General features: G+C 40.2%; 1 protein-coding gene across 3 annotated transcripts in view; it reads left to right on the forward strand.

The window, feature by feature from the left end:
- Window positions 1-1608: 1608 nt before the first annotated feature.
- The window catches only part of EPB41L2 (erythrocyte membrane protein band 4.1 like 2), a 113723-nt gene continuing 88202 nt past the window's right edge, over window positions 1609-27129 (forward strand). The window contains exons 1-2 of one of the 3 annotated variants that reach the window (XM_039567860.1): window positions 1609-1695; window positions 5392-5473. The gene's annotated coding sequence lies outside the window, so the exon portion shown is untranslated. Of the gene's footprint in view, window positions 1696-5391; window positions 5474-27129 lie in introns of those variants that run through there. The other 2 variants (XM_039567861.1, XM_039567885.1) reach the window with 2 other exon arrangements.

Genomic DNA, 27129 nt, shown 5'->3' on the forward strand with positions numbered 1-27129 from the left:
GTTGCATTTACTTCTGAAGCAGTAAGATTAAAAAAAAATATTAATCAGTGTCAAATAGGACTTGATTTCTTGATGTTGCGCATTATGAAATACATAGAATATTTATGGTGTATTGCCTGTTGGCTTATTTTTCACTAGTAAGCTACCCTAAACGAAACCTCAGCATCTTAGGATTGGCATTGTGAAAACACATCCCTCAACCTCTTCACAAAAAATCAGATTAAAACTATGTGTTACATGGCATCACACAAAGATTTTTGAGACAGAAAACTTGGTCTCTTACAATTTCTTCAGAATTCTGTAATGAACAGTCAGCAACCTCAGTCATGATCCTGTTCCCTGCCTTCTAATTTTCCTAGAAATTACACAGGGATTACATATAAAATGCTTCATTTTACTGTACAGCTCTGCTCCTAAGTAGAAAAGTCTATTCTGCGCACTGCAAAAAAAAGGCATGGCATGCCTTCATGCATGAAGGTTAGGTGAGAAGCCTGAAGTTAACTTTAGGTTATAATGCACAAAAGGGATGAACTTGTACAAGCCACATATATCATGTGCTGGATTTTGCAAAATCAGTATGACTGCACACAATGTAAATAATTTTCGGTTTCCACAGCACTTCCAGGGCCTGCAGCCTGTGCAGCACAGCAGCTGCCATGAGGTTAGTCATATCCAGTCCTTTCAGCAGTCAGCATCCACACACACATCCCAACACCTTCGGCAAGTGAAAGTCAACCCCCACTAGAAAATTCAGGTTGTAAGGCCTCTCACTTAACCTCCTGCGCAACAGCAAGGCCAGCTGCGTGGTCAGTCCAGGTTGCTCAGGAGCGTCTGTTTAGGAGTGGAAATCCCTGAGGAACCCACTCCCACGGCCCAGCTGTCCACAGCATGAATAACTTTTTCCTTACACCCAGCCTGACGCTCTCATTTCACCTCACTCCCGTTGTCCCTCAGCAGAACACTGAAGCCCCTGGCTGCCTCTTCTCGACCAGGTCCCCACGAGTGCTGATTCCTTCCGCAGGCCGCGGCAGTCCCGACCCTCCACCTCCCTTCCCGCACGGGAGGGTCTCTCCGGCCCGGCCACCTCGGGGATCCCGCCGGGCTCCCGCTGGTGCAGCCGTTCCAACCGCGCGCGAGTGCCCGGGAGACGGCACCTGCAGAGGGCCGCGGAGAGCCGGGAGGAGTCACCGCCTCCCCTCCGCGCCCGCGCAGCTCGCGGTGCCGCAAGCGCTCATTCCGCTTGGAGGCACCGCGGGATAGCGGCACCGCACCGCGCCCACGGCCGGCGCCCTGCCCGGACTCGCCCGGGGCCATGGCTCGACAGCGGTGCTGCCGGACAGCGTCCCTCTGGTGCGATGCCCACGCTGCGGCGACGCTCCCGAAGCCCATCCCGGCCCCAGGCTACAGCCGCACCCCCGACGAGCAGCGGCCGCTGGAAACGGCCCAGGAAGAGCGGGCGGGGGCGAAACGCTTCCTGCGGAGATTGACGGCTGTGCCAGCCAATGGCGGCGCGGGGAGTGCAGGGGCGGGGCCAGGGCGGCCCGGCCGGGGAGGGCGCAGGGGCGGGGCGCGGGGGCGGGCGGGGCGCGGATTGGCCGGGGGGCGGGGCCGGCGGGGTTTTCTCCCGGGCTGGGCTGACGGCCGCGGCTGGGAACTTCGGGAGTGTGCGGGCGCCAGCGGCCGTTCGGGCGGCAGGTACCGGCGGGAGCGGAGCGGGACGGGACGGGAGCGGTCCCGGGGAAGCGCGACTTACTCCCGCAGTGGGGAACAGGGGGTTGCAGGGAGGAGGGGGCTGGGCAATCGTAGCGCTGTGGGGGACTGGCGGTGCGCTGGCGGCCGATTTGCCCCATATCCGTCGCCGTTTTCCGTGATCCGTTCCGCTTGCCGCGGGATGCAGAGGCTGCGGGCGGGGCCGGCCCGGCTCATCGGGTAGAGCTGCCCCCTCCCTTCTTCCTTCCCTCCTTGAGTGCCGGCCCCGAGCGGCGGCGGCGGGGCGGGTGGACGGGGGCTGTCAGCGCCGGGGCCGGCAGGGGGCGGCAGCGGCCCCGAGGACGCGCGTCCGGGGGTGGCGGGGGCGAGCGGCTCCGAGCTGCAGCCCCTCCGCCCCGGGCGGGCAGCGGAGCGGCCGGGGGGGCTGGCTCCTCCCTCCTTTTCCCGCAGCCTTGGGCACTGGTCCCAGCGAGGCGAGACGTGCGGGGCCGCTCCTCGCCGCTCGGTTCCAAGTCCCCCGCGGGGCTGCCGGCACGGGCAGCGCCCCGCCCGCCGCCTCCGGCCGCCCCCCGCGCCACCGGGACCCGCAGCTCGGGGCACCCCGCCGGTGCTGCGCGGGCTCCCGCGGTCACTGCCGTGCCCGCATCTACCGCGCTCTTGAATCCCCCGCCTCTGGTCTGGGGCCAGAAAGAGCGGGGTGTTTTTCCGCGAAAACCTGTCCCGATGGCTGTCGGTGCCCTTCCCGCACCCGTCGCCTGAATGCTGCGTGAGGAGAGGCGGTTTCCTAGTTTTTTTCCTCCCGGAGCACCACTCCTCTCCTTCTGATAACTTCATCTGTTTGCATCTTGGGCTGTTCCTTTCTTTCAGCTGTGAATTAGCTGCTGCAGAAAAATGAACTAAATAGGCCCCCGCACTGAGGCTGTTTATCAAGAATTAGATAGGGGGTGAAATCGAGGAAGACTTGAAATCCCTCATTTCCCTTCTCTTCAGGATTAGGGTAAAAATAAGTGTAGAATCCTCTCATATGCTTTGTGTCTGCTGTTTTAAAGTAAGTCCCCCTTTCAAGATGTGATGACCTAGCCTCTGAGCATTATGCACTGCGATCTTTAAAAAAAAAAGATTTGTTATTTTTAAATTTTGGTCCAAAGTTCTTTTCCTATTATTGTTCTTTTGTAAGGCTTTGATTACAGTACTCTGAAGTATGAATGCACTCAAAAGAGCTATTAACACCGTGGTAACATTTTTTAGTGCAACATTCTTCCACAGGTAAAGATCCCACTGAGTTGAACTTAATCCCTTTTGATGTTAATAGTATTGTGCACACGTGTATGACTAGAAGGATCGCTGATTGACATAAATGGAGTTGTTTTGAGGGTTTGTCAGCTTAATGATTATGATTTCCACCTTCTGAAATAAATCACTGCCCGAGAACAAGTAATAGCCAGCTAGAATAAACTTAGGTTAAGGTGCTTTGATACCAGCAGTTAGCAAGTAGTTGATTTGGTATGTTTTTTACTTCTTGTAAAGCTGTCCAAGACCCATTTTTCATTAAAATTATATCTATATTTGTTTTAAAGCACATGTATTGATTTGCTTAGCTTTATGGCCTCCTTTTCTGTCTGCTGTCACGGGTGCTTCCAGAGTGTTAGTGAAATGCAACAAGCACGGGTCTACAAAACTTAGCCTTCAGCAAATTCTTGTAAACTTCCATCTGTCCAGTCCTGTAGAAGTTGAAATGAGAAAACGCTTCTTTAAGAGAGATTGTCTAAAAGAAAAGCTGCATCCTTTGGCATCATGTCTTGAACAGCAGAAAAACCGAGTCCCTGAGCTGCAGAGCCAACCAGTTGTAGAACAGAAGCAGTTTCGTGGCACCCTGGGTTACGCAGGAGTGGCCCTGGAAGAGTATTCAGCAGAAGCATTCTGCTTCAGCTGCTGATCTCCCTTACAACAAGTTTCCATTTCTGCTGGCCATGCTGCTTTCTGTCTGCTGTTGACCTCTTGGTGGGAAGTTGAGCCACTTTCTGTTGCTTAAATTGCAACATTCTGCTGAGTTTCATTACCTTTGGGCTTAGAAAATGACTTTGCCTTCAGTTTTTTCAGAGGTTATGGATCTCAAAGTTTCTATCGACAGTTTGTACCTGTGGCAGATGAGCTTGCATTGTAAAAATACTGTTTAAATGGCATAGACAAGACTTTCAAAAACATACATATTCTCTCTGCATGTGCTGATAGTGGAGAAGAGGGGGAGTTCAAACTTTTTAACATCCAAGGCTGTGTGGAATAAACTTCCAGGCTTCGTTCATTTGGAAATAGACCTTTTGTTCTACTTTGATAATTTTCCAGTAACTGCAGTCAATTCATAAAATTTTTTTAGATTCAAGGAGCAACAAAGGTAACATTCTGAAGCTAGTTTGGCTTCTTGATGTCTTAGTGGGGTTTCAATGACAACACTGAAGAGCTCTCATTCAGAGAGGGTAAACTGAAGAATAATTGTATTACTTCTAGTAGCCAGTATGAATATTCTGAATCAGTTTGTGAGTGTTGATATAGGCAGAATATTCATTTTTCATGGGACCAGCTCCTGAGTCATGCCTTTAAAGATGAGGAATGTGGGTTGTAGGTGGAGAATGGAGAAGTGTCTGGGAAGTGCAGACATGTAAAGAAGGTATTGTGGGTCGTGATAAATAATTTAGACATGTGCTCTCTTTAAGTTGATGTTCCAAAAAAATCAAGCTAGGTTTATAAGCAACACTTAAAATATATGGCAAGGTAAAAATTTTTTTCTGTAGCTTGTGCTTGTGGGGTTCCTTTCTGAACTGACATTTCCTTTTGGCATTAATCTGGGAAGCATGTTTTAGTACAAAAGATTGATCTATTTAAGGATTAAAAAGGGAGGGAACAAAATAAAAGGATGGTAGGTATACCTGGATGAGAGCTATGAAAGTATTTGCTGGCAGAAAAAGGATCTAAATGGCTTACATTTTTAATAATTGTGTTTGTAATGTGTAGTGCTACTCTATTGAAAGAGGAAGTTTTCTACATTTTAGTTTACTGTGTGTAAATTTCAGTAGGTTAAAAGTGATTTTACTGTTATAACATATTTGCCGTAAGATATTTCTAAAGCAAGGTTGAATGCTTTCCTGAGGAAGATGTACTGAGTCAAACTGAGGTTTCATTCTGGAACTGGTCTTAAGTAGGGGAGAGTGAGAAGAGGGAAGGTGGGCTGTCTTCCTCATTGTAAGCAAAATTAACCCAAGAAAAGCAGTGTTGGAAAACTGTTCATTGTCTACTCACACAAGGGCTGGACACAAGAAAGAGGATGGGGGCAAGAAAAGGGGATGTGGAAGCGTGTGATTGTTGTAGCCTGGGCTATACAAGAAGTCAAATTGCATTGTAAGGGGATATTTCTGGCCTTCTAATTTGAAAGTAAAGACTACTTTAAACTTTAAGAGTGCTAGACTTTAAAATAAACTGCTACACTTCTATTTTTTTAAGAGACAAAATCAAAGTGCAAGCTGAATGACTGGGTATGGGGTTTCTTTCCCTTCCTATTTGTCAGGGTGTTCACATTTTTAAAATGTTTATCATTTTAGCACTGTTCAATTTCACTTATCTGGTTTTCTAATTTATTTGGTAGGTTAATTTTTTGGTGTAATTTGGCTCTGAATTATTCCCTTACAGCCAAGGAAGATATTGTGCTGTTATCCAGTTGTCATAGTTGATTGCACTCTACAAATCTTCAATATTCCTACTGGAGTGAAAGGTAACTTGTGATTTATTTTTTTAGAGCAGTAGATTGACTGTATGAATTTACTAGATAGGCAAAATTCTGTGTTCTGTTTCATATTCTCAATTATTTTGGCTGTTGATGTGATAAATTTACATGGCTTGAGCTGTCAGTTTTGTAATATTATCTAGGAAAGAACATCTTCATGATACAGCAAATATTTTGACTTCTACTTAAGAAGTTTGTGATGTACACCCTTCTGTGAAGGTAATTTTACTGGTAACTTATTTCCTCCATAGATTTCACCTTGTCTTTGAGAGCTTTGTAAAGATTTACAGACTAAGTGAAGGCCATATCAACAGAATATTGATTAATTACTATTGGGTAATCCAAAAATAGCTGTTCTGTTTGTCTAGTGAAATGAGAGAAGTATGTTCCATGTATGGTATGAGATTATAGACTTATGTATACTGCAAGTGGGACAGCTCAGCAAGAATGCAGGCTTATTTATTTATTTTAACAGACTTTGGGGGGAAAAAGGTTTGTTTCAGTAGTATCTGATGTCTTAGTGGCACTATACAAATACTGCATTACAGCAGCTCTGTGAGTTGGTGTTGTAAAGGAGAATGTCAGATGCCAACCCTTTGCTGTGCATATCACAGCTGCCTTTGATGGCATAATGTTTCATGACTGGACTGAAGTATGGGATGCTTTGAAGGCCTGACTTAGTGAAGTTGGCCACTTGTGTAAAAACTGATTGGCTCTGCTGAATCTCAGAAGCAGGTAGTAGTATTTTGCTTTTGTGTTTCTTTGGTTGGATTTCTTTTTCTAAAGGAGATAAGGTACTACTACTGTCCATCTCTGTAGTGCTTTTATTAATAGTAGCGTGGCTCTTCAGAGACTTCTTGTGAAGGAGAATTGCAGGAAGATCCTCTCTTCTAAAGCTGGTGACTTTTGTCAGTGTCTAGGGGGTTAACTGGGTGTTTTACTTGATATTGTATCTACCATGGTGCTGATATTTGTCTGTGTCATGGTTTCTCCTCCCTGTATTCTTTCTGAAGGGTGTGATAAAGCCTGTCTTTTAGCTTACCTTGCTGTTACTAAGTCATGCAGCCTGTGTGCTCTGTAAGGTCATTGTTAGAAGATCTTGCCATTAAATAGTAAAATAGGGTTAGCTAAGGACAGTTTAAAGAGATCTGTGGATTGCCATAGTCCATTATGCTTGAATCTTCCCTTTTACTTCTAACATTGTCTGTGTGGTTTTCTGTTTGCAAAGCAGTAGTTCTGGAGAACTGTTTCGTAGCAAAAGATGTTCAGTGACCAGAAAATAAAAATAGACTAAAAAAAAGGCATGGAGTCTCTGAAAGATCAGTTTCATCTTAAATTGCTTGCACTGATGACAAAGCAGAGTTTAACCAAATATTTATTGTTGAAATCACTCTCTAATTAGTAGTGTTGTACAGCTAAATGTAACACCAGATTTTACTGTAATTTGCTGCTATCCAATTACTGTGGCTAGAGAAGTATAGACTGTAACTGTGGTATTCTTTATAGTGGCCTGGATAAGAATTTGACTACAACATTTTAAGAATGTAGAATGTTAAGAGTATGAAAAGCTTCAGTATGTATTTAAAATGCATGATGTGCTCTCTTACCACAATGGAAAATTAGAACAGCTTTTTCTAACTTGAAGTACTCAGTTATCCTGTATATGGGATTTAAAATATATATTCTTAATTCAAGTTTTTGAATTCATACTAGGCAGACCTTTGAATTCTAACTGATTCAGCATGTATCCTCCTACTTCTGAAAATCAAACCAAAATTAAAATCTGGTGATAAAAATGTGCTTGGGTTTCATATTTGTTGAAACATTTTTATTGCTTCTAGCAACTCACAAAAGCAGGGATTCATCAATCAAATATGTCAGAAGTATGTCCTGCAAACTTCTTTGAACATTTCAGTTTTGGATCTGAAAGTTTCAATTTCCAAATACAGTGTTTTGTACTTTGTAGACATTATTTGTAAACAATCGATTTGCTGTTTCCTTAGCTGAAAGAAGCTGTTTCATCCCATTTGGTTTTTCCTTTTGAAGTTGTACTTAAAAGCTGTGTTTAAATAATTCTGTAACTGCTGCTGTTTCATCATCAAGTAATTAAAGAAATATGCCCTGTATAGCACTGATTTTCTGTTAGAGAACTGAATCCTTTTTCTTGTATGGTTTTTTTGGGTACTTTTCCTGGTAGGGTATTTAATTATTTGACCATGAGTCTGAAATAAACCCAGTGTCTGGAGGGAAGGAGGTAGAGGGAGGGCAGAGTGGGGAACCCACAACCAGAACCAAAGAATGTTGTGGCATTAAATTAATTTGTAAGTCCATGTTTGGTCTTATGGCTGCCTTGTCCCCTCTGTAGACAACGTTTGTCAAAGATCATAGTATATTATGGTTAGAGGCAGCTGCTTGAATCAAGGCTGGGATTGCTACATATCTATGTTACTGCTCCTTCTTTACAAACCCCAGTTGTAAGTGATTTTGGTATTAAACCTGTTTTGAACCTCTAATTATCTCATTAGTTAACTTAAGCTGTTGGGTATTTGGCCTCACTTTCACAGTGTGCTTTCTTGACTTTGTGTGTGTGCTTGAGGATATATTACAGAGAGCAATTAATGCTTAATGAAATTTGTACACTTACAGATTTATTTTTCCTTCCTCACCCCTCCCTGGCCCCTGTTATTTGTTTATACTGAGACCATTGCATTTCCGAGCATGCTGAAATATTTTCATTCTGAAGGGTAAGACATGTTTCTGAAGGCTGAAATTTCATAATCTCCAGATTTAAAAGGTAAAGTAAAACACATAGTATATTAAAACATTGCAGGTTTTTTTTACTTCTGGATTTAGTCCCAGTGACGTTTCAGAAAGTAAGGATGCTATTTAAGTGTCATAGCATAACTGGAGGATAATGACTTAGTGTTGAGGCTGAATAGTTGAGGGTTTTTTGGGGAAAAGTTTACACTGTTACCAGCACATTCTTCTTGTACTGTAGAAGAAATTAATGTAAAAGTGAAGTTAGGAATACTACAGCCCTGTGTTGTAGGTAAAAACATTCTTGGAGGAAAGGTGCCTTTTCCATAGAAATGCTCTGTAAAGTGAGCTCTGTTGCAAGAGAGTTCTATGTTTAAAAACTAAATCCAAAACAAAAATTAATTTGTGCTACAGAACATAGTAATAAATGACAGTGTTCAGACCTGGGGAGAGTGGCAGGGTCATGTGGTCAGTCTAGTTTTAAGAAACCACATATATAACATTGCTGCCCCCTTCATACCCCCTCATATGCCCACTGATTTTAGCAAATTTAGTAAAAAGTACATGACCCTACATTCTGTTTTCCTCCTTAGACCATTACAAAGTCAGTAATCCAAACAGAATATTTGCAGTCTTAACTAGAGACCAGGTATTAAATGTGAGACAGTTACCACTGAAGGAAGAGTTTGTACAACTTTAGCCCTGATATGAAAGGATGACTCTAGAAGCTGCTTTACTTCTTGTCTCTAGTGTATTCTGGACTTCTGTTCCTTTTGTTTCAAAAAGCATTATGAAGCTCTATAAAAACACCCACACATTAGCTGAAGTATATTTTGCCTGAGCTGATTTGTTTGAGAATCTAAGAAATCCAACTCTTTGTCCTGAGGAATCATGAGATTTGATACATTGTCCTAAGAATTAAGAGTTTTATTTACTGCTTGCAATTGGATTTTTAAAGGCTAGTGTCAAAAAGGCAAAATATGTTTCCAGTATATTGGGAGCAAATTTGCTTCGACATTTTTTTGCCTTGATAAAAATGCAGCTTTTTTGCATTTTTTTAGACCTTCTGCTCGGTTTCCCTGATTTTTAATTTAAAAAAAAATTCTTAAATTGTATTCCAAGGCAACACCTACTGTAAGTGTGGTTGTCTTACCATAAAATTACTTAGTGGTGGTACAACATGTCTTGGATAAAGGGCAAGACATGTGCCGTATGTAGCATGTTAACACTTTGGAATGGGACTAGATGAAAACAGTGTTTATTGGGTGAACTGTTTAGTCACTGTCATGAGCCCTAATTTTCTGGCTTGAAACATCTTGTCTCCATAAACTGTTGAAGGATGTTGGAAGATTTATTTGCCTGGTGAAGTTACTTGCAAAAAGGCAATTATGTTGTGGTCCACATATTAAGCTGATTGAAGTCAAAATCAACCTGCTTCATTCTTTTACTGCTCTATGATCTTTTTTTGCTGGTAAAGGATGCTCATTTAAAAAAAAAAAAATCTGTGGATCCTTACTGTTCAAAAGCTCACAAGGATGTTCTTGTTTTACTCATATTTAACACAAATCAGTTTTTCTTTAGTGGTTTTGGTTAAATGTTTTAAGACTTGAAGTAGTTATGCTACAGAGATTTTTCTGCACATGTTATTTTTAAAATTCTAAGTGGGTTTTCATGTTGTATGAAGGGTTAACAACAGTACATGACTCTTGCTAGAAGGCTCAGTATGTAAGCAGTTAAACTAACAGCTCAAGACACAACAAGTGATTTTATATTCTGTGACTATTTTTAGATCCTTGGTTATGTCAAGAAGGTGAAAGCATAAGCACTTATTTTGGGAAAAATGTGGTTTTTTTCTGTCTGATTCATTTTGGGTGTTTGGTGATGGGTTTTTTTTCCCTTCTTTTGCCTGCCTGTCTAATACTTTGTTTCAGGTAACTCAGGCAGTATGTTTATATGTGTGCCCTGGTAGACTGATCATGAAGGTAGCAACTCAAATTAAAGGAAAATAAAGTTAAGAGATCCTATTTAATGTAACTTTATTAGTTGCTTAAAAGTGGCTTCTGTAGCTTCTCAAATCTTGCTTGTTCTTTCATCATACTCCCGTTTTTCAGTATAAAATGGAATAAAGATGATCCCTCTGTTTTTGAGAAATAAAGTTGGTTTGTGTGGATGTTTTTTTATGGATATGGAATTTTTGATTTCCTTCAGAGAACAGCAGCTTCTGCTGACTGGTTTTCAGGTTAAGCCTCCCACCAGTTTGTTGTAACCAGTCTCTAATCTCCTGTTATCTCTATTGGCACTATATGTGATTGTGGGGAGACTGTGGGACAGCGCTGAGGCATCCTGAAGAAGGTTTAGGAATGAAATTTCCCAATTTAGTGTTCCCATTGGAAAACTCCAAACCATGTGCTGCTCACTTACTTCCCTGCCCCCATCCCTTTCCCCTGCAGTGGGATAGAGAGGAGACTTGGAAGCATAAAAGGTAGAGATTGTGGGTTGAGATAAGAGCAATTTACTGGTAATAGTGATGAAATAAGAAAATGAGCAGTAACAGCAACAATATTAATAACCGAGTGTACAAGGGAGGTGGATGATTCACATGTGAGTGCTCCCTACATGGAGCCTGGTGAATACCTGACTACACTGCCACACTACATGATGTAGAAGGGACTCCTTCCCCTGTCCCCAGAAAATGATGTGAGGTGGTATAGAATAATCTTTACCTCCTGGCCATGCTTGGCTACTGTAAAAATTAACCCTGTCCTCCCCTTAGTCTATACCATTTATGTCATGCCCAAATCCTACACCTACCAACTATATATGTGTATATATATACACACAAGCATAGGTATCAGTTCAGTAGTCAGTGGCTGTCCCTCCAGGATGTCTGTTGACTTAATTTGGTCTATGACTTCAGCCTCTATATGTTCTGAATGTCTTCCAGGGCAGGAGGGCTGGTGTGCTGCCTGCCGCTTTCAAGCTACATTAGGAGCTTATAACTAGTGTATGTGGAGCAGACCATACTCATTGCCCATGGTAGTTATAGCATACAGTGGCAGTGTCATTCAGCAGCCAGTACTATGAAATTCAATGTTACAGACTGTTCTTACCCAAAAATCAAATCCCTTTGAGGTATACATTGTGTTTCCCCACCCCTCTGCATTACTCACCAACTGCCCCCAGGTCCTTGAACAAAAGCAGTCCCATGGATAGGTTTGTCTTTGCTTCAGACAGGACTCATATTTGTCAAATGCACCACGGAGACTTTATCCCCTTCTATGGTATGTGGGGGTTTTGGTTGGGTGGGACCAGCTCGACTGGTGGAGGCCCTGGTGTTAACTAAACCAGGCAGCCTTTGCTAAGTGTAGATTCCAGTGTTTGAAGGCCCCGTCACCCACTGCTTTCAATTTGGTTTCTAACAGCCCATTGTACTGTTCAGTTTTCCCAGAGGCTGGTGCATGCTAGGGAACAGGATACAACCATTCAATCCTGTGCTCTCTGGCCCTGGTGCCTGTAAGACTATTTTTGAAGTGAGTCCTGTTGTCCAACTCAGTTCTCTGAGGGGTGCCGTGTTGCCACAGGACCTGCTTTTCAAGGCCCAAGATGGTGTTTTGGGCAGTAGCATGAGGTACAGGGTGTGTATCCAGCCCTCCAGGGGTTGTTTCCACCATTGTAAGCGTGTAGCACTTGCCTAGGTGTATTTTCAGCAGTGTGATGTAATCATCTGCTGGGCCTCCCCATAGTTACATTTCAGCCATAGTCCACCATACCACAGAGGCCTTACCCACTTGGCCTGCTTGATTGCAGCCCATATTTCACAGTTATGGATAACATGGGGACTCATATCCATGGTTAAGTCCACCTCTTGATCACAAGCCCATCTGTGTGTTGCATCGCTTCCCTGATGACATGAGGCATGAAGGGTCCACTGAGCCAGAAATTATTCCCCTTTATCTTGCTAGTCCAGAGACACCTGAGACACTTTAATCTCGGCAGCTTGATCCATCTGATCATTGTTGCAATGTTCTTTGGTAGCCCAACTCTTGAGTATGTGTGCATCTACATGACATACTTTTACGGCCAACTTCTTTACCTAGGCAATGATGTCTTGCCACATTTTATCAGCCGAGATGGGTTTCTCCTCTGTGCTGCCAACTGACCTTTTTCCATCGGTCCAGCCAACCCTGGATCATTTGCTGCCATCCATGAGTCAGTGTAGAGGTAGAGCACTGGCTATTTCTCTTTCAGAAATATCTAAAACCAGCTGGATGGCTTTCAGCTCTGCACCCTGGCTTGATTCACTTTGTTCCTCAATAGCTACTGCAGCTCGTTGTGTAGGACTTCATAGGGCAGCTTTCCATTTTCAGTGTGTGGAAGGAACTCTCAGTAAAGAGGGTGTATTGCTTTTCATTTTCTGGTAATTGATTATATGGTAGGGCCTCTTCAGCATCTGTTACATTCTCCTTTGAGGATGATAGTCTGAAATTTTTGCCTTCATGCCAGTTCGTGCTGACTTCCAAGATGCCTGGGTCATTGGGGTTTCCTATCTGAGCTTACTGTGGGATCAACACAACCTGCCTACTCTACGTTATGTCAGTGGCATGATGTGTGGCAGGGACTTCCCCGTTGAACAACCAGCCCAGTGTGGCAGTTGGGGTGCCAGAAGAAGATGTACTTCAGTGCCAGTCACTTCTGAGACAGCTCAAACTCCTTCATAAACTTCTGGTATGTCAGTTGGGGTGTAACAGGCCTGGGATCCTTTGTATCTCTGCAGAAATCATGGGGTTATCCTTGAGTTTTCCTGGGTGCTTTTTCCAGAGACTCCAAGGAAGGACCTTTCTCCCTGGCTATGGTGTAAAGCACATTTTTCACATCTTGTCCTTTCCTGACTGACCCAAGAGCTACTGCATGAACAATCTCCTGTTTAATTTGTTCAAAAGCTTGTTGTTGTTCAGGACCCTACTTGAAATCATTCTTTTTCTGGGTCACTTGATTGAGAGGATTTACAATCTGACTGTAATCCGGAATATTCATCCTTCAAAAACCCACAGTGCTTCAGAAAGCTTGTGTTTCCTTCCTGCTGCTTGGTGGGGACTTGGCTACTATTTTGTTGACCACATCATTGGCAACTGACAATGTCCATCTTGCTGTTCTACTCTTAAAAACTACTTTCCTGGATGCTTCAGGAGCTATCAAATAGTATTATTTGATGGTTCAAGTATGTAACTGGTACTTGAAAAGCTGTGTGGAAATTATTTCACCAAAGTTTTTGGGTGTTGTAGAGGCTTGAGTAACTTTCTTGCATGACAGAACAGTTAGCTTGGTTTTCATCCAGAAACAAAGTTGGAAAGTTTTGCAGTGTTTATGTCTTTAATAAAATTAAAAAGGAACAAAATCACAGAATAGCAACTTTGTCATCTGTCAAAGCAAAGCTTCACAAGTTTTAAATATTCTTACTAGAACAGCAAGATTCTGCTATAATGGGAATTCCACCTGTACTGTTTTTCTAGTTGTTTGCTATTATTAGAGTATTAGCACTTTTTTTTATAAAGGACAATTCTGCCGTTAGATTTTTTGTAAGCCTAAAGTCATAAGTATTTCAATTTTTCATTAACATAAAGTAAAATTACAGAATTTTTTCTTTAAACATATGTTTGCAGAGCATTATTAGCCTGAAATGGTATGTAAATTATGACAGCATGGAGGGAAAATGTACCACTGTGTAGGAGTGAATTGAAACTGGAGATATTTGGGACATTTTGACTATGATTCATTATTTCTTTGTCTGGTTTGGAGAGCTTAGAGTGTGGCTTTTGTACCTTTGATCATGTCTATCTTGTATGGGCAAACATTTGAATGGCAAATTCAGTCACTAACTATATAGTAATTCTTTTTCTCTTCAGTACTAAATGTGAGCTAATTGAAGTAGTGATGGCAGCTCTGTGTCCATGGATCATGCAAGGCCAATGCTTTTGAACTATTTGCTTCTACTGTGGAACCTTTAAAAAGAAGAATGCACTTAGGAGGCTGAGTATCTCTAGTCTGTATGGAGGTTGTGTTAAGCAACAGAAGTTGGGTTTTTATTTTCAGCAGTAGATGTACTGTTGTATGGTTTCTTTTCCCTCTCCTCCATTTCAGTTTATGCTGTAAAGGTGTGGTTCACTGTATTTTTTCTCCCCTTCGTCCTTTCAGCTGCAAACAAGCCCTTTGTAACTTCTTCTCCCCACTTCATTTTCTTCTGTTCTGTCTTTTTTGGTCTCCCCTTGAATTAAAATAATTTACATTTACAAAATAATTTGTAGGACTTTACCAAGTCCTGTGCTGCTGAAGAATTGAAGATGGCTTTTGCTCTGCTAGTCATCGCTGAAGAAACATTTGTAGTGAGTCGAGAGTGGTCTGATGGTTACATGCTGTGAAGTTATGCAAAACTTTTTGTCTCTGATGAGAGCAGTAGAATGTAGAAACTTGATCCACAGCTGGATTTTTAAAATGCTACACTATTTTGGTATGGAAGGCTTCTTGTTGCTCTATGTGAAAGTGATCACATTCAGGGCTTTAGCTGAAATTGAAGCAGTCACCTCAGAATACTTTCATTAAAAATAGGCAACATAGCTATTGCTGCAATGAGATAATCTAATACAGGCCTTACATCAACATGATTGCAACATAAAGACCCTTACGTGGAACCAAGCGAAGCCGACTGTGCTCACATATTCAGCCAGTGCTTCTGACCTTTCTCTCTGAAAACAGCTGTTGCTCCTTTCACCCGCCTAGGCTAAGGGAGATGCCTGGTTGGCTATTAAGGTGTATCTTCCTTTGCATGAAAAACCTTTCCATTTACTGACCTGTCGTTGTACTTGAAAAGCACTGCCATAGGCTACACTTACTTTTCAATAGCGTGCATCAATTCGCATGACAGAACTGTCTTTGCTGATACCCTGAAGGGCTGGTAATTCTGCAAAGGGCTAAAATACTCTGCAAGAGTTTTACCTCTAATTCAGTGCTTTTCAGCCAAGAGTACTATATTCCGTTTTCAAGTGTGATCCACTGATTTGATTGCAGTTACTTTTTGGAATAATTTTTATGCTTTGTTATGTTGCTGCTTTTCTTCAAAACAGACTTGCAAATTTTAATGTAGAAGTTTTGAAGAACTGAACAGAAAGATCAAACTCTTCAAACTCTTACCTTGCTGCTACACAGGCAGAAGTGATAGCAAGGGAAAAGTCACTGCATGTAGAGTGCATTGTTACAAAGATCCTGGGCTTTGACTTCCACTAACTTTCCATTTCTGATTGCTAAAGAGGGCTTAACTTTTGGGGTGATAGCTAAGAGAAAAGGAGGAATCTAAAGTAGCCTTTTTTTTCCCTAAGTTACCTATGTTTTTTGTTCTGCAGCCTTTGGTATCCTGTTAGGATAAGCTGTACTTATTCCACCTAATGGGTTAATGCTGGTAGTCTTTTTCTCTCACAGCTGGTGGGCTTTCTGGCTGTTTTTGAGCTTCATAGTGCAAGTGGTGATATTTAAAGATCTGACTAGGAGCTAATAGAGAAAGCGAGAAGTAATCAGACTTGCAGTCTGAAGTAACGCAGCATTGCTATGGGTTTGTGCTCGCAAGATATTTGAGGCAGCGTAGCAATGTGTGATCAGTAAAATACTGATCTGTTTCCTGTGAATATTTTTTATTTCCTCTTAATACAGGGGGGCTTTTGACTTAAGCATTTAACTTGGTGTATAAAATGAAAAGATTTCTGAAACATCTTTGCTGATTGTTGTTGATATTGACTTAATACTCCTGTTTTTCTTATACAGTATTTAATTAGTAGAATTAATCTCTTCTGATTATGATATTATCATTGCCTACACTAATACCATCTTTTTAAATCGACCTCTCAGTTAAAGTTCTTGCATCAAAATTGTTAGTTATAGTGATTTTCTAGAATCATTACTAGCAGTTCACACGAGGGAGGATGCAAAAATAAAGCAGTAGATAGACATGTGGAAAATAACTTTTTGAGAGGAATTTAATGTCAGGATAATTGTTATTCTTTTATCCTAAAAATGTAGAGGTGGATGGATTAAGAGATTTCTGAACATTTTATAATTATTTTTGGTGGTCTTGTGACTATATTATCTATGTTTGCTCTATAGCTTACATAAGCTTAGGAGACTAGAGTGTTGTTAAGTGTGAGGTATCTCCTGACCTTTCCAAAAAGGTTGAGATGCCATTGAGAGTTCTAAATCAGATCTGCTGAATTCTTGTAATAAGATGTCAAAGACTCTTGACTTTTTTCTCTTTCCCACAGAGTCTGAAATATATTGTAACTTGATTTATATTTTCTTCCAAGTCAAGAAACTTAATCAAGCATCTTCAGATCTACAAAAGTGGCAAATGAACTTGTCTGATGCATTTTGTGATAGATACTGCTAACATAGCCTACTGAACTTGGTATGTTCTTCAAAAGAATATATGTGGAAGTTGGCATAGTTCCCTGTTTGATGCCAAAGTGTTTAATATATATTGTTTATATCTGAAGATGTTTCTGTCTAAGCCATCACTGCATTTTGAAATGGTCCATTGATGCTCAGATCAGAAGTAGATGGACTACCCAGCTGTAAGTCAAGGTAACCTTTTGATTTAGGACATGATACTTCTGTTTCCATGCACAGCAGATGTGTTCTTTGCTTCCAAGCTTAAGAGGTCACTATACCCAGTAAACTGCCACAAATTCTCTGCCTTTGTGACAGGACTACAGAAAGGATGTCATGAGTTATTTGTAATCTGAGGAATTGTTGCTGCCAAAGTTTCGGGGTGACTGTCTAAAGTTTTATGTTAAGTTGCATTCATAACCAGTGTAAGCAGTTTGAATACTTGCAAAAACAGCATAAATATTTGACCAAAATCATCAAACTAGCAATTCAGGAGACAGAGATGGCTTTTCTTTTTAATCTCTAGCATCTTCTTTGCATTATTAGTTCATATACCTGCAGCAGGCGCAGCTTTGCAGCTCTATCTGTGCTTTTATGGTCAGCTAACTATTCACATGTTTGAGTTGCAGATTCTTTGAGTTAAAAGCACAAATTAGTTTGAATTCTGAATGTAATTGTGGTGGATGGGGAGGAGATGGAAGAAACCCAGAATGCAATACTCGTAAGTCCTGCAAGATGAATAAATTTGATTTAGAGATCCCATCCATCTAATAGCAACTGAAATTGGCTTATACTGCTAGATTTTCTTCTGCTAACTTATTTCAAAAGCTTTCTAATAAATGTGGTAATAGTGTGGTAAAAGCACAACACAAGCATTAGAATTTTTAGGTAATAATTTTTTCATGTATTTGAAATATTGTTCCACTCATGTACTTTCTCCTTTTTCCTTCTTCCATGCTTTTATGCTCAACTATACGATATTCAGTAATAGTTAGAAGTAGTAATATGGGAATAATGGCTTCAAACTGAGAGGATAGGGGTAGATCAGATATTAGGAAGAAGTTCTTTACTGTCAGTGTGATGAGACACTGCAACTGGTGGCTGTTGCCCAAAGATGTTGCGGATGCCCCATCCCTAGAAGTGTTCAAGGCTAGGTTGGATGGGGCCCAGAGTGACCTGATCTAATGGGAGGTATCCCTGCCCATGGCAGGGGTTTGAAACTAGATGACCTTTCAGATCCCTTCCAACCCAAATAGTTCTGTGATTACTGGAACACTAGCCTCTCATAGCTAGTGATAACAAATATGATATTGACCTTCTTGTAATCCTCTTCAGAATTAATTTCAGGTTTACCTGAAAGCATCAGATCTTTAAATATTTAAAAGTAAGTTGTAGTGGAAGAACTTGAAACATGGTCTCCCATGACATTTTCATGCTCCCCTTTATAACAAAATATCAGCTTTTTTTCCTGCCACTAATAAATGTTTGTCCTGTCAGTACCTCTTTTCTTTGTTTTCTTATATTATTCCCCAAGTATACTTGATGCAGAACCATCCAAATTATCACTAGATAAGTATTTATTTTGATTGGCTGGTAGGTGCTGACTGTAAAGCTAGTAAGGCAAATAAAACAGTTTTACTTACAGCTTTATATTAGATGCTCTTCACTAATTGGGTTTCTTTCCTACCAAACTGGCTTTGCATGTCCTGTATAAATTAAGTATTATTGAGACCTCTGGACCATTGCTAAAGTTGGTTCAAATTGACCATTGAACTTAAACATTACTAGAGAAGAATAACAAACAGATGAGCAGGCAGTATGATTGCATAGGTCTTATTTCTGTTTGAAACATTACAGGCCAACAACTGTAATGTTTCAAACAGCATTCTTGTTGGAGTTCAAAATAATCTTTGCCATCCTGTTCCTAACACATGTGGTGATGGTTGATTCTTGTTCTCGGTTTTCTGAAATCTTTAGCCCTTTTGCTTGCTTTTTACTTTTAAGAATGCTTAATACTTTTTGGTAAAAGTGAGTGTTTGTAGACTGCCTTTTGCTTTCAGGCAAATTTTTGCTGCTATATAAACTCTGTTGTTCATTGGATCATATAATTGTTTGGGTTGGAAAAGACCTTAAAGATTATTGAATCCAACTGTTAGGTTAACACTTCTAAGTCTACCACTAAACCATGTCCCCAAGCACCACATCTCCAAGTCTTTTAAATACCTCCAGAGCTGGTGACAACCACTTCCCTGGGCAGCCTGTTTCAGTGCCTGGTCATCCGTTCAGTGAAGAGATTATCGCTTGCATCCAATCTAAACCTCCTCTGGTGAAACCTGAGGCTCTTTTCCTCTTGTTTTATCGGTTGTTACTTTGGAGGCCAACACTCATCTCACTTACAACCTTTGTTCCAAAACCCATGTCAACTGTTTTGCTGTATCCTCTCTAAGCTTTTATGTTCACTCTGCTGAATGTATCTTATTTAGCAACTGAAGTCTCTGACAGCTTGTTATGAGTGAAAGGTCTTATTTCCTCCCTTTTTGCAAATAGGAAAAGATGTTAACTAGCAGAAGGATGTTGCAAGTTAGGGAAAATACAGTTGTGATCATTACCTTAGTAACACTTAAATAATCTGCTGGGTATCTTTCAGTACTTGGAAACTCTTTGTTAGATTTAAATCACAACTGTTTCTTCTTTGAAAGCCTTATTATGAAAGTAAGAGTTTTCTTAAGTGTATTAAGATTATTTTTGACACAGGGTTTTAACATATATTAGTACCTTCTTCACATCATTTTTTCAACAGATCTAGTGAACATATCGTTAGCTACCTTTAGTTTTTCCTTAATGAGGACTCTTTTGAAATTCTAGCCTTGGTTTGTGTAGTATTTTATAAGTATCACTCATGTTAATATACTAAATAAATTACTGAACATTGCCATGCTACAGTAATGAAGTAAGCTTGAGTGCCTCAGCCTTATACTGTTGTCTGTTGCTTGATTCCCTGACCCACAAATTTTCCTTTTCTACTTACTTTGGCCTTTTTAAGCAACAGAAGCTATCCTTCAACTTATATGTATCCAGTAGTGTAATTAAGCTCTCTGACATGGAAAGTTTGTAGCAAACTTTCCTGGTCGTTTTAACTAAGGGCACGCCATGATTCCAGTGTAAAACTCCTAATCCTTCACAGGTATTCCCTTGCTGTTTCCAGCCGGGAGAGAACCTACTGGTATAGCATGCTGTGGAGTGAGCCCAGCAACAACTGGGACTATACCAACCAAAAAATCCAGCCCTCCAATATGTTTTGAAGTGTTTAATGAGTAACAGGAGGCAAAGACTCTCTTAGATTCCAAAACTTGTCCTGGTGATTGTCATCTGAGTTGCTAAGAAAATACAGAATATGCTTGATCAAATGAACTGAGTATTCCAGGCAGAGAATTAACTTAGCTTCTTTTAAATGTGGAAGGCGTGCTGTTTCTTTTTCTCTGGCGTTAAGCATGTGGGAAAGAAGATCATTTCTAAGCAAAGGGAAAAGGAAATTGTCTCATATTTATTAAATCTTTTTCCTATCAGGAAGTATGCATCAGGATTATATGCTTGGCAAGCAAGAGTACATATTTTGGCACATTTTTCTCTTTGTAACTTTAACAGCCTGCCAGCATTGCAGGCAACACTAGCAGCAGTCTGTGTCCCAGACAGTTTTGATTATAAATCCCAGTCTCTGCAGCAGGGCAGAAAGCTCTATGGGGATGGGTACTATTTGGTCTCCTTGTTTCCTTTTCCTTCCCTAGTGCACTGGGGAAAGAAAGGGTAGGGGATAGATGGAGAAGGTAAGATTATGGTCTTGCTTCTGTTAAGCCCCCCTGCATCCTAATTTAAATATCCTGTGAATAAATAACATGTCTAAATTTGAGGAGAGTCCAGGCTTGTTGTGATGGAACTGATGGTCTGCAGTCTAATTGTATCTGAAAGATCTCCAATAAACCATTGTTTGAGTGCACCAACCCCCAGAATTACAAATGGCATTGCCCACACAGGCATTCCAGAAATTGTGGACACAGTCTTTTCTTGCTTATAAAACGAAAAGTTAAAGGGTAAATCTCTTTTCTGTTGGGACCAAACATAATTTTGTGAACTTTAATCCTCCGTCAGTGCTCAGACCTGTACTGCTAGCTGTGCCATTTGAGGTGACAGTGACTTCCCCACTTACACAAGAACAGGGAAAAAATAGCTGAGCATAGCTTTGCTGTGCATAGTTTGCTGTGAAGACTTTCTGTGAGAGTGATGGCCATGCTGCTGAAATAACTTAGATCTTTTAAATGAAATAAAACTGAAGTGTGAAGAAAGGCAAGTGAGGAGAGTAGATGTCCTTGTATGGGAAAGATTCTGAGGAAAAGGCTGGATGTCCAGCTATCCTTTGGTTTTCAAGAAGAGTTTAGTACCTTTAGTGCTTGTTTTTTTCACATACCCAAATTGTTTACATAAGCATGCTTAATAAGGTAGCCAAAATGTTACATTAATACAAGTTTGAGTGTTATGTCAACTTCTTGTTCTTCCAAGTCATTTGAATAGAATACAGTTCTGAAATTTTAAGGGAACATTCCATCTACAAATCCATTTTATCATCATTCTGTGGAATGAATATGAAGAGTAGCAAATCATGGAATTTCATGTGTCTTTCCAAATTAGGAAAGCAACTTTTATTGTATTTAAAATTTACTTTAAAATGTTTAAAGCTTACATATTAAAATCTAGGATATTTCCTTTAATATTAAAGTTAGTGTTTTTAGTGGATGGGAGAGAAATGTGTAAGGAATATTTTGAATAATTTTTGGATTGTAAACTGATTTTATGAAGCAGTTAAGTTACATATTCAGGTTTTGCTTAAAATGTGATGTTTTTCTGCAAAGATTTTTTTAAAGCCAGTCAGTTTTCTCTAACATTAAGGAGATTTTAAGTTAGCATCTTAGCAAAAAAAAATGGAAGCTTATCTGTTGACATTCTTTTTAACTTCATGTAAGCTATATATTGTTGTCTGTTTTTATGGCATGTAAGTTTCCTGTGTGCCTCTTTGGTTGTGTGAAATGCCTGAGCCCATATTGTTGGTGGTCTTAGCTTAGTTTTGTCACATATCTGTTCGTCTGTGGTTTGATCTCAAATGTAGCTTTTTAAGTCTGGAACAAGGAAAGGTGAAGTTACAAGGAGTGAAAACTTTGGTTACTGTGCATATAGAAGCTACTCTCTGTAATGCAAAGGAATTGGATGAACAAAACAAATTATTTATTTTTCCTCAAGGACAAACTGAAGTGCTGCCGATAAAAGTACTCTTGAAATAACTGCAGTCTTCCTCAGTTTCCTTGTATCTGTCACATGTGAAGTGTTTTGTATCTTTTTAGAATCACAGTATTGGAGGAGACTTTGTCATGAATTTTTTTTAATCTAGCATGAAACCTGAAGTTGAGTTCATAACATCACAAAAGTGTCTGAGCTGTTTCCTGAAGATATTTTACAAGACTAGATTTCTCTATACAGAGATTCAAGAAGTGGATTCCCAAAGCCAGTACCACAAATTGTGGAGATTGGTCTTTACCTCTAGGTATCTATCCTGAGTCAAGGATCCTGAGTCTCATTTCTGAGGACTTGGTATTTCACAAGAGATTGTAACCATAAGCAAGGAAAAAAAATTACATTATTGTTACTATTTGCCTTAATTGTATCATATAGACATTCATTGATTTGCTATTAATTAGCAGAAAAGTGTTATTGTTGATTTCACAGACTAAATCTCTATTTTGTGTATAGCATGTGAACAAACAGAAAGGTTTGATTACTTGTTATAATGCCTTTGCCAGCAGTTCTTAATTTAGGAAACTTCTGCCACTGTACACACTTCTGCATTCCCTGTTTTCCTTACCACACTAAGAGACTGGTGCTTCAACTTTCTGCACACATCCCACAGAAAGATTGTCCCTTGTTTATTTCCATTAGGTGTTTAGGTGGCTTCTCCTTAAACCACATACCTGAAATAGTTCATTTTAGATATCAGCTGGGGAGTCACATATCAAACCAAAATTGTAATGAGCAGTTGTAGCCTTACTAGGTGGTACCTAACATCCTTCTTCCAGGTATAGAATTGCTGTTCATTCAGTTTGTTAAAAATTGACTTGGTTAGGAATGGGCACACTTGATGTGCATTGTAATGAAAAGTTGAATGAAAGAGCATTGTAAACGATTTTTTGGGGGGGGGGTACCAAATGGGGCAAGATTTAACTGGATGGATACCATAATTCAAAATATGGTGCTATCTTATCTACCAATTCAGTCATGCACTTGTTTGGTATTCCTGAATGAAAGAAACAATACTTACTGCTTTAACAATGCACAAAAATAACTATTTGAAATTATTACTGAAAATACTTTATGCTATGACATAGTTCTGGTTAAGCTGCAAAGCTCTTAATGACTGACAGATCGTAGAGAATAGTGGAGTACAGTTTTTAAACACTTAAAGAATGAGCCTATGGCTGAGAAGTACTGGCAAGTTGTAGATATTGCAGATACCAAGAAGAGTGTTGAAGGAAAATGCAGATGTCATACAATGTTTTTTAAAATATATATGCATGCCCTGAGTCTCTGTAAAATGCAGGTAGCTGATGGCAACAGTTCAGTTAGGTATAGCTGTAAACAGAGGGACAGCTGTAAAGGGATGAAGAATTTACAGTATAGCTTTGAAGTGTAATTGCAAGCTTAATGCAGAAGAATGTCTCCTGAGGCACTTCAGGAGGTTGAAGTGAAATATTTCTCAGTGAATTTAGCAGTAGCTGGAAACAAACTAACTTCTTGTTTCGTTTCAGTAGTAGTAGTAGCAGCCTGCTTCCTTTCTCTACCCACCCTCACCCCCCGCCAAAGAATGAAGTTTAACTGAAATGCTTAGTGTATACCCCTGTGAGGGCTCATTGGAATGATTAAACAAAGGTTTGCCAAACAGCTGGGGTTTTATAATCCAAAGTTAATGTTGGGGACAAAGTCATAGTTTTAGTGTTTTTGGAAGGAGGAGGTATAAACAAAATTTGCCTTTGTTGTACGCTTTGCTTAACAGTTTTTGTCACTGAATTGATCTGTAGGTGGGGGTGATAGAGGCAGCAAAACCTCAGCCTAAAATCAAAGGATACGATTCTTTGGGTGGGGGCTCTGTTTTGTCTGCTTTGGTACAAAGGCTGCGTGAATAGCTGAGGGTGCTAATGCTGAGTGTGTCTGCAGCCCACTGCTCTGCCTCTGCATCCTGCCCTGTCCTGGCATTTATGATGGTGAGGCAGGGTAAGACAACTGCGTGTTGTTGCAATAGCTCTCTGTTGCGAAAGGCAGAGGCAGGCTAGAGCAAAGCTTAATTCCTGCAGTTTCCTTAGCTCTGTTTCTGTTATGGTTGAAAGTGGTTAGATTACTGAGAAGCTGTCTAAGGTTGGAAATTTGGACAGAGAGAAGTCAGGAGCACAGTCACAGCAGTGAGGCTGGGGATGTCATTGGGACTCCTAAACTATGGAAGAAAGGAGGGAAGTTGGTGCTGGTACTGTTGCTGCAGCAAAAAAGAATTTAACTGGAAAGAGCTAGTTTTGTCAGTACTCCTGGGAAGCCTTTAATTTGTGCTGCCCTGTCACCAAACTTTCAAATGAATGGTGTTACTCGGTCATGTGACTGGTGCCTCTTAACAGAATAGACAAAAACTAAATATCAGCTATGCTTAAAAGTGTCTTTGTGATTTGCTTTTGAAAATGCATTCATAATAAATGATATCATGCATCTCCTCTGATAACTCTTCTTTTCTTAAAATAAGCTTCCTTTTGATTCTTTGGCTTATCGGTATGTTAGAAATAGGATAAAGGGTTGAAGGGACCTTGAAAAGCTTTAGTGTTTCAATAATGTGTGCAAAACTTAAAGCTGAGGTAATTTGAGAAATGTGGTGCTTGACCTATGATACTGCTCTAGTTTGCTGTTAGAATTGAAGGAACTAGCCAAACCAGTAAATCCACTGTGTAGAAAACAGTATTCTGGAAAAAGACCAACAAATCCTTTATAAATCAAATAAATATGTTAACTACTATGAAAGTCTTCAGTTTCTCAAAAAAGTGTCAATGCAGAGTAACCAGTCTAGTACTGGAATAAAGATGGTTGTGTCATAGCTATAGAAAACTTTTTACTTCTAAAGATTTCACTTCTCAAATTTGCTTCTTTCTAACATTAATGGAGGGACGAAATGTTCACCTTTAAGACTGTTTTCTACTTGTTTTATAGTGCAACCATTTGAAGAGAATTTATCATTGGTATTTGTTGAACCTGACATATTACTTGGATGCCAGTCTTGGAGTTGCCCTGACAATGAATTCTGAGATGATCAAATGTATCTCCTGTAACTTTTAATGCATGTATTGTCACAGAAAGATATTTCTCAGTTTCTGCAATACAGTATGCTTCAAACTGGAACTGTTTATATATTTACATTATGTTCCAAATGCAGCCACAGGTTAGAGATATTGACAAGTCAGTCATTGCAAAGTAAGATGCTGTGTGTACCACGATGAAACAAGTTTTCCTTGAAAGTTTTATTTCTGTGAAATAAACTTCCCATTGTTGTGTGTAGTCAGATGCAAACCATTGTATTATGTCAGTCTATTTGAATGTTGAAAAGGTGATTAAGAGAATCTCTCTTGAGTACAGGTTTGCTCAGTACTTTTTTTGCCTTACAGCAAGTATTCCTTTAATTATCTTGAAATTTTCAGAAATATCCGTCATTTTAAATGGTCATTGAAATGGACCTGGTTTAACAGTCAATAGGAAATGAAATTGTTCATAGTTGTTTAGTGCCATCCTAAAGTAGCACTCCTGTTAAAGTGACAGTAAGCTTCATTGCCCAGTGATTTCACACCAAAATTTTTGTTTGCTGAGAATCCAGGAGTTGCAGACTCTTTCTAGAGGGGGAAGCACTGGCAGTAATTAATGAGTGGGACTGCTGAGTGCAGTATGTCCACATGGATTCACTGTTACCTCAGGAAGATCCTGTCATGTCCCTATGAATAGTGCTGACTTAGGTGACCATGTCTGCCATTGTGATAGCCTGATATTGATAATTAATTTGGAAGGGGATCCACTTGTAGGCTGCCAGAAGATAAATTTACTGTAGTTGCGGACTGTCTGGGACTACTACATTGTTGCTCAAGGGGTAAAGTGGAGTCAGTTACTTAGCTTTTGTAAGTCTTATTTGTATAAATATATTTGTCTTATGCTTAAGTCCATAGAGAATATTTGCAAAACACATTTCATTCCAGACTTAATTCTGAAACTGAAGACTTCTATAAAAGTGACAACTGGCAGTTTCTGGGAAATTTGTAGATAGTCTGTATTAAATGTCTTTATGAGGTGTATATAGTGAGGGACATTGCCATTAGTGCTTTCTGATAGGAAACAGCTTGTAGATTGGGGAGGTAGCAGGGGCACAAAGTTAAAAAGTTAGTAAAAAAATGATCAAAGCCCACCTTTCTTTTGAAGAGAAGCCTGATAGCCTAATTTTGTGGATGAGATTGCTGGAGTGGATTCTTGTGTTGCTTTGTTTTGTTTAGAATTTATGTCTATTGACAAGTGCCAGAATTATATTTTCAGTGCATGAGTCCCAAACGTGAGCATTGCTGAGTTAGAGGTTCTAACCATGGCAGACTTGGTGTATTTGCTTATTGAGGCACTGGTGCATCTGACCTAATTGGGTCATCAATTCCAGCTTTTGTTCTCAGCCTTTTTCTGAGGGCCATCGGACTTTAATACTGATCGCTGCATGAAAAATTGCTTCTCACTGAGTACTCTGGAATATTCAACAATAGTAACCTTTGGAGCCTGAAAAGGTCCTGAAAGGTATCAGCTTGAGTTAGTTACTTCAGTTTTTTTTGGGTAGTTGCAGTGCTGCTCTATTGCTTTACTGTTTTGACACCTACAAGCTGAATGGTACAGTGATTTGTAGCTTAGTGGGAAAGTAACCAGAAGTTTTGCAATACTAGTGTTTTCGTGCTTAGAAAGAAATAACTCAAACTGTATAATTTTCATTTAACTGGAAAAGGTCGTATTTCATGATACCAAATACTTCTAGAGGCTAAATTAAATTTCTGTAAATGGTGAAATAGACATGATGCTCTTCATACCAGTTTTTATGTGTATATATACTTTCTTAGGCAACTCTCATATGCTGTGGGTTTCTTCACTTATTAGCTTTCATTGTGAAAGTAGTTGCATTCAAAGCAGATTTGCTTCTAGCAGCCAAAAATTCACTTCAAGATAAGAAATACCTAAGTAGCTGCCTAATACATTGGCTCTGTTAATTAGCTGGAGTGCATTGTATTACATGATTGTGTGTCTGCGTGGAGGATTAATTATACTCTGACTTGTAGGCAAATCCTAGTGCCATAAAAAAGAAATTACCTGTGATT

Source organism: Corvus cornix, chromosome 3 (assembly GCF_000738735.6).
Source record: "Corvus cornix cornix isolate S_Up_H32 chromosome 3, ASM73873v5, whole genome shotgun sequence".
NCBI lineage: Eukaryota > Metazoa > Chordata > Aves > Passeriformes > Corvidae > Corvus > Corvus cornix.